The sequence below is a fragment of the Vigna umbellata genome, chromosome 2, assembly GCF_029865625.1.
Source record: "Vigna umbellata cultivar VRB3 chromosome 2, Vumbellata_1.0, whole genome shotgun sequence".
NCBI classification, from domain to species: domain Eukaryota; kingdom Viridiplantae; phylum Streptophyta; class Magnoliopsida; order Fabales; family Fabaceae; genus Vigna; species Vigna umbellata.
Genome location: NC_142166.1, coordinates 14,473,471 through 14,482,143, shown reverse-complemented (window position 1 = coordinate 14,482,143; position 8,673 = coordinate 14,473,471). Strand labels below are relative to the sequence as shown.

Below are 8,673 nucleotides of genomic sequence, written 5' to 3'. Positions count from 1 at the left end.
TACAGTTGATTATGATGAAGCAAGTTTGACACCTCTAAGTTGTCAACCTCTACAAGAACAAACTCTAGACCCTCAAGAACAGGTGCTTCATGAGTCAGTATCATTGCGGAGATCCATGAGAGAAAGGAGAAGTGTCATTCTAGATTATTATTTAGTATTTCTCCAAAAAAATGAGGAAAATAATAGTATGATAGAAGATGACTCTGTCACCGTCCATCAAGCTATGAAAGATCCTAATTCATAAATTGATTGAAGCTATGAATTAGGAGTATAAGTCCATGCAAGACAATAAAGTTTGAGAACTTGTCCCATTGCAAGAAGGTGTGAAACCCATTGGTTAAGTGAATATTTAAAACCAAAGGGGATTCTAAAGGTAATGTGGAGAGGTATAAGGCTCGTCTTGTGGCAAATGGCTATACTCAAAAGGAAGGGATTGATTTAAAAGAGACTTTCTCTCCAGTTTCATCGAGAGACTCTTTTAGAACAATCATGGCTCTTGTTGCACATTATGATTTGGAGCTTCATCAAATGGATGTCAAGACGACGTTTCTCAATGGCAACATTGATGAGACAATTTATATGGTGCAACCGAAAAACTTTGTGCCAGCAGATCCAAAGAATATGGTAGCAAACTGACAAAATCCATTTATAGGCTAAAATAGGCATCTCGTCAATGGTACCACAAATTTCATCAAGTTATTATCTCATTTGATTTCGGAATAAATGTGGTTGATGATTGTGTGTATCACAAGTTCATTGGGAGCAGATATATCTTCCTGGTCTTATATGTTGATGACATACTACTTGCTACCAACAATATAAACATGTTGTACAAAACCAATAGATTTCTATCTAGAAATTTTGAAATGAAAGATCTTGGTGATGCTTCCTTTGTATTAGGAATTCAGATACACTGAGATTGATCTCGCGGTATTCTAAGATTATCATAGAGGAATTACGTTGATAAGGTGCTTAAAAGGTTTGGTATGTAGGATTGTAAAGGAGGAGATTCTCCAGTAAGGGAGGCAAGTTCAGTCTCAATCAATGTCCAAAAAGAAATCTAGAAATTCAGGAAATGCAGAAGATTCCCTACGCTTCAACAGTAGGGAGTCTGATGTATGCCCAAATATGTACACGTCCGGATATAACCTACATAGTTGGGGTTTTAGGCAAATATATAAGCAATCCAGGAATGGATCATTGGAAAACAGCAAAAAGAGTTGAGGTATTTACATAGAACAAATGATTATATGCTTACGTAAGGAGATAAGACCGGTTAGAGATAACTGGATATTCTGACTCAGATTTTGCAGGATGCCAAGATAGTTTGAGATCCACTTCGAGTTACATTTTCATGTCGGCTAGTGACGCGGTTTCTTGGTGTAGTGCTAAGCAAACCCTTACGGCTTCATCCACTATGACTATAGAATTTGTAGCATGCTATGAGGCATCAAATCAAAATATATGGCTGAGAAACTTTTTCCCAAGGTTGTGCATTATAGAAGGAATTGAAAGACCACTCAAGTTATATTATGACAACAAATCAGCTATAATGAATTCTAAAAACAATAAAAGCTTAAGCAAGTCAAAGCACATTGACATCAAATTTCTAGTTGTTAAAGAAAGAGTACAGAATGGACAAATTTCTATAGAGCACTTAAGGACAAACTCCATGTTAGCAGATCCTCTTACTAAGGGAATTACACCCAAGGTCTTTCATGAGCATGTTTCTCACATGGGTGTTTTAGCTTTTGAGAAATCTTTGATTTAGTGGGAGTTAATCACTTTTGTATTTGTGTTTTATGTCCTTAGACATACTTGATTTAATAAATATATAATTTATTATTTGGATATAACATTGTGTACGATAAGGTTATTATGTTAATCTCATTAAGATAAAGTAAGGATCAATTGATACTAGACGTGTATAGGTCACCTTCACATAATTTTTATGCTACACATTTCATGATGAATCTATGTTATTTGGTTTTGTTAGCATTAGTAATTGTCAGGTTTTATTACGAATTTTGAACTCATAAAGCTTAACACATTTGTAATATATATATATATATATATATATATATATATATATATATATATATATATATATATATATATATATATATATATATATATATATAAAGCCTAACATATTCTTAGTCAACTTTATAAAGTGATTTCAAATTAATAACAAATATTTAATGATTTCAAATTCATATAAATCTTCGCCAAACATTTATTTTTTTCTCATAGTTTTCTTTAAAAACATTCTTAAAAAAATTATTCATTTTATAGGATTATTTTTTTTACAATACCTATTTAACAAATTCTTTTTCCAATATTTTTCTTTTATTATATCATAGTAAAACATGAAAAAGTTAATATATCCTGCACCCCAGAAATTTGTGAAATATTAAAACTAGTGTTTTAATTTAACCCTAATGTTTATCCTACTTCACTTCTGGAGTTGCACGTTTGGTCCCCCTTTCACCTCACAGTTGCATTTTTATCTCAAATTAGCTTAATTACAGGAAGCAATTGCCTAATTAGCATTATACAGAGCACTTTTCTTATGGGGCCAAAAATAATCTAAAGCCCAGATGATTAAAGGCTTTAGTTGGATGCCTTTAGATCCGTATTTTATTATTTAAATAGGTTTTGTTTTATTTTTTCTTAAATTCGTAAGATAATGATACCTTGTTGTTGATAGACAACATGAATGCTAAAAAAAAGTAAGAAAATTAATAATAAACCCTAAAGTCTCCTTCCAATGACACAAAATGTTGCCATTTTTCCAAAATAACACACGGAACAGTCACTTTTAAATTATTATTTAATAATAATGATAATAATAATTATGATTATTCTAGCCACCAATTAGATTTCCGATATTTTGAAGATACCACCATTGCTATTGAATTTCTCTACATTAAAATCAAACTATCAAATTGACTTTTAATTTATGAAATTTAAGATTTCTGCGAGCTAGTTCAGATTCCTGTGTCTAAATACAAACAAAGAGGGAAACTAGAATCTGATTTTAAATTTCTAAGCAAATTAAGACAATTAGGCTAGAAAGTAAAAAAAAATAGTAGCTTCTAGATTAAATGCAGACGGAAGACAAATAAAAAAAGATAAATTTGAACATATTTTCAGCCAAACAGCTGCGAAGCCTCAGTCAGCCAGAAATTCTCATCAAATATCAGACGGTAATTCCAAATAAAATAAATCATCACCGGCTTCGCCACAAGCAGGACAAAATAAAACAAAAACAAAGGACACAAAGTTCAAACAACAAGAATGTAATCGCACAAAACGGCTCCGCAGATCATAAAGTATGAGATCTACAGATTCCTATCACGATGCGAAACAAACGAAACTCGCTTTTGATTTTGGTCCAATCATAGCATCACTGGTCACCGCTGAATTGAAGCTACCAGCGACGTGGCATCGGACCTAACCCTAAAAAACCAGATTAAAAACTAAAAAACAATTTCAAAAAATAGAAACCCTCAGAGACCCGTTCCAAATCACACACACAGAACCACAAAGAACGAAGTTCTTCGTTTGGCGCTGCGTTTAGATTGTCATACGGCACTTCCTATCAATTATGGGAGATCCTCCTCACAGGGTATTTCATCTTCTTCACTGTCTAAGAATCGAACATTTGTAAAATTAAGCACAAAATTCTAACATGAGTATGATGAAGAAAATCACAACCTATTGCATATGATGAAGAAAATCCTAATATACAAAAGAATCACACTAACAGATATTGAATATCACATAAGAACATCGCAAGCCAACCTAAACACCAAAGTACATAGTTAAAGACTTTTGGATGTGAAATTTATAGACACGCTTACTGTGCTGTTAGGGTTAGAGCCGCCCATATCAATCGTATTGGGCTTTCCGTTATCCAAATGGCCCAATAGTATTTTAACCATATATATTCGAAAACATATTTTAGACAACAGAAAATTAATTATAAAACGGTATTTTAAATGAAATATTTATAGAAATATACAATAAAATAATTCCATTTTATCTAAATATTTTATATTTAATTATATTTTCAAATTATAATATTTTAACCCTATAACTTTTATTTGAAGTAAAAAATATTAGAAGAAGAATATAAAAAATTAGAAGAAGAATATAAAAAATATAATGAAAACAGTGTTATTTTTTGTGATAATAAAAATAATAAAATTATTATCATTATTATTATTATTATTATTAAATTAAAATTATGAAATTAAATATAAATAATTTTTATAATTTTGTTGTAAATAAATTTTTTATTTATTTTATAAGTAGTTTTATGATTGAAAAATATTAAGTTCAGAAAACTATCAAATTAAAAAAAATGGTTAAATTTAAATAATAAAATTGATAAAATAACTATTTTAATTTAAAGAAATTTTATTTAAAAACTAAATTTAAAAAATATATTTGGACAGGAACAAGATAAATCCCTTCTTATATATACTATAATATACACTATAGTAAACACATGCGCGGTTATCCCTATGATTTTTTAAATATTAATATTGTTTAAATTTAAAAATTAATAATTAAAAGAATAAAATTAAAAAGTGTATATAGTTATAAATATAGTTATAGATAAAAATAAATTTTAGTTGTTGAATAAAAATATTGTAAGCGTATTGTGTAAATAAATTTTTCTGAGTAATTATTTAAGTTTAAAAAAATAGTTACTAAAATAATGAAAACGGAAATAATTATTTTATAATAAATAATTATTTACATTTTAAAAATATTAATTAAAAAAATAAAATAAGATACGAAAGAAGTGTATCATATATGTATGTATGTATGTATGTATGTATGTATAAAAGAAGGGATGAATGGAATATCCGAAAAAATAAAAATAGTTTTGAAATTTTGGGTTTTTGTTTGAAAATTAGTGTTAATTTTTGTTAGAATATAATTATTATGTTATTTTTTTATTTTATTTATATTTTTGTCTAGGGACAAAAAGAATTCTTTACCTTTTATTAATTAGGTGCAAGAAATTAAAATAAAGGTGTAAAAAGAAAAAACATGCGATTAAATAATATAAAAAAAATTAATAAAAAGGTATTATATAAATCTTTTAGAAGATTTAGTTGTTGTTGTTTTAAAATTAGTTAAACGAAAATAGGATATATAATCTTGATAAGTTTAAAGATTAAAAGATAAAATCATTATTAGATATTGTTAAATATTTTAAAAGATATTTTGAGATATGACTGGTTAAAAGATATCTTAAGATATTATTGGATATAATTAGGTATTATTATTATATAATAATAACAATAATAATAATAATATGTTATTGATAGACTTATTATAATAAAATATATTATTATGACTGAGAAAATATTAGAGATAGGGTTGGGTTGATTTATAAATATTAATATATATATATTGGGTGTTTTAGAAATCCTATAAATTCTAAATTAAAGAGAGAAAACAAAGGAAGAGAGATTGACTTGGAGAAGAGAGAGAACAACAAAACTCTTAGTGCAAAGGAAGATTAATGGTGCTTGGGGTTGTAGATAAAACCCTAATATTGGGCATGGGGAAGCTACCAGAAAACAATATCAGATACTGCACAATAACCTTACTCACCCACACTATAAAATCACCCAAACAATCCATTGCAAACCATGAAATCACCACCTATTGATACCAAACAATATCATACGAAACTCCATCACCTTTAAGTAATGTCTAACAATATCATACCAAAAACACATAACATCCAAGTGATACCAAACCATATGTCGTTCTCCCATACTTTACCGTACACAACATGTTTACCAAAATAGAACGGTTTAAGCCATCTTGCCATTAGAACACGAACCTATCTCTCTTGATCCTGAAGGACTTACAAGTAAAAATTTTAATACATCACACATCGAGCATTATGCTTAACAGAGTCAGGAACATACGGGCGACACATTATTTCCTTTTCTATTGCTTCATACAAGCGAAAAGGTACAACACTCTAACCTTCACTCTCTCGCTACTTCGCACAGGCAAAAAAAATCCCCTTTCCATTGCTTCACATAGGCAAAAGGTACAACCTCACCTTTATAAGGTATGACAAACATATCAACCAAACTCATCTCTCAATACCAATTGAGAGAATGAGACCAAATACATTAACCAACAACTGAAAAACAACTCGGTAACATAAGCAAACAACTAGGCCACAACAAAAATTAAGTACGACAACACACCCAACAACATAGCAACCGTTCAAAAACATACCAAAACAACATAGTAACAGTATGAAAACATACCAAACAACATAGCAAGAATACAAAAACACAACTAAATAACATAACAACACAACTATGTTCAAATGTAACACAACAGCCAACTACACTAAATCAAACAAGACAACCAACAACACATACAAGACCAAACACACACACATGACATCATACATATCAATGCAACAATAAACTTAAACAATACAATATCATACATAATAGTAAGACAACATACCCAACAACATGACACCATACCAAATAGCACGACAACAAATAAATATATTAAAAAGTTAATGAATATTTAGAACTTAAATGTTAGCATTATTTTAAATATAAAATAAATATTATAGCATTTTCAGTTCCTATTTTTAAGGAACATAAAGTGGTCCATTAAGCCATTTTTTTTATCCTTTAACTGCATAGAGGTTATGGAGCAGTTATTAATTTTTAAACGTAAAGCCCAATTATTTTGAAACCTGTGATGGCCAGACTTTATATAAGGGAATGAGTTACTCTCAGTTTTGATCACTAAGCCTACTCCTCTATTTAGAAAAAACACACGATCGAGTTTGAGTGAGCTAAGGTTTAGAAAACAAAACTGTCTGTGTTTAGATTTACAAAATTGCAATGGCAGGAGGTACGCACATTATTCTTTCATTTTTTGCTTCCGCTGTTTTTGATCTAAATGTGTTACTGTGATGTTAAGATAACATGTTTAGGTCAATTTCATACTCTGCTATTTTATCATTTGGTATCAGAGTATTGATTATTCCTCTGCCTTGCATGTTTTTCATTGATTTGGATTTTAGATTTATGAGTTTTATTATTTTGATTCATTTAATCCAAACAAAATTCCCGAATTAACGTTAAATCTGATTACAATTTTTGTAATCTTAAACTATAAAAGCTAAAAATAAAACTGAAACCGGATCAAGAGGATTTGTCTAAAGTCGATGAACAATTTATGTCTGTTCGTTTTTTTCTTTCTCTCCCGTTTCAGGACTTCATCTCTTTAATACAAAGAGGAGCCCTGTTTCTGCGTTTCAGTTTTTGGGTCATTTCATGACCTCTTACAGCATTGTAATTTTTTTTTATACTGCGTGTCTCCAATTTAATTGCTGGGCTTAGAAAATTTCTCAGCTTTCCCCTCTACAGAATTGCAGTAAAAGGCAATTATTTTGATTGGAATGCATACATGATCATATTGCTTAAAAGGGTTTCTGTAGTTTATAAACCCTATTCTTTTTCTTGATTGTTGTGCATTGCAATATTATAATGAAAGTGAGGGTTAATCCTCTGCCACGTACTGGAGAATTCAGAAATTGTTTTTTTTATTTTTATAGGTCATTTTAATGACCTGAAGAAACTGCAGCTTTATTTTGCACGCATACATTAAATGCTAATGCATGCTTTTATGTTTAAATAATAATAATAATATTATTATTTTTATTTAACATATTATATAGAATATGTTTTTATAATATTACGTTTTATTATGATACGTAAGCATTTCATGTTATATATATATATATATATATATATATATATATTTAAATGTTTTTGGGTTGATAATTATGTATATTTTATGGATATTATTTGTATGTATATATTTGTTGTTATACGTGCAAATAAAATATACATTATTATTACTATATTTGCATATTATGAATTTTATGTAAATATTTATATATTATTGGTAGTAATATAATTTTAATAAATTAAAGAGTAGCCACAGCATCTTTAATCAATTAAAATTGTATATAGAGTTTTGCTACATGAGAAACATTAGTTGTAAATAATTATATTTAATATGATAAAATCTACCCACAGGAATTTTTTCATATTTATATGATTAATTAGGATAAAATATTAAATTATATTTCTTAATTTACCCACAGGAATTAAGAAAAAGGAACATAATTTGATAGTTTTATCATTAAGATAATGAGTCTAATTGAGTAAGACTTTAGCCCACAGGCAAGTTTTATGTTAATAAACTCATTGGAAAAGACATGTTTGCATTGGTAAACATGACATTTATTTTAGTCTCAAATTATATAATAAGCATGTAACTTTGAATTTGTAGTTTCTCAATCTGTGAATTTTTCTGATATCAAGTGTGGTACTCCCGAGTTGAAAGGAGATAATTATAAGGTTTGGAAGGAAAAAGTTCTTCTTCATTTACGCTGGATGGACATTGACTATGCTATTAGAGAACCAGAACCATCGGGTATTACAGATACTAGCACTCCAGATGCCATTGAACTTTATGAAAAATGGGAGAGGTCAAATCGTCTCTCCGTAACGTTCATAAAAACCAACATTTTCGCTGAAATCCGGGGTTCAATTGACCAATATGAGAATGTCAAATATTTACTAAGGGCTA

At 28.8% G+C, this 8,673-nt stretch overlaps 3 non-coding genes across 3 annotated transcripts; all 3 read right to left on the bottom strand.

Annotated features, from left to right (window-relative positions):
• Nucleotides 1–3,166: 3,166 nt before the first annotated feature.
• LOC124840778 (small nucleolar RNA snoR77Y) lies at nucleotides 3,167–3,242 on the bottom strand. Its single transcript, XR_007029065.1, has one exon. It is a non-coding gene; the product is annotated as a small nucleolar RNA snoR77Y (small nucleolar RNA).
• Nucleotides 3,243–3,298: 56 nt separating this feature from the next.
• LOC124840781 (small nucleolar RNA snoR2/U65) lies at nucleotides 3,299–3,457 on the bottom strand. Its single transcript, XR_007029068.1, has one exon. It is a non-coding gene; the product is annotated as a small nucleolar RNA snoR2/U65 (small nucleolar RNA).
• A 50-nt stretch (nucleotides 3,458–3,507) lies between these two features.
• LOC124840784 (small nucleolar RNA Z112) lies at nucleotides 3,508–3,634 on the bottom strand. The gene has a single exon (XR_007029071.1). It is a non-coding gene; the product is annotated as a small nucleolar RNA Z112 (small nucleolar RNA).
• Nucleotides 3,635–8,673: the final 5,039 nt, after the last annotated feature.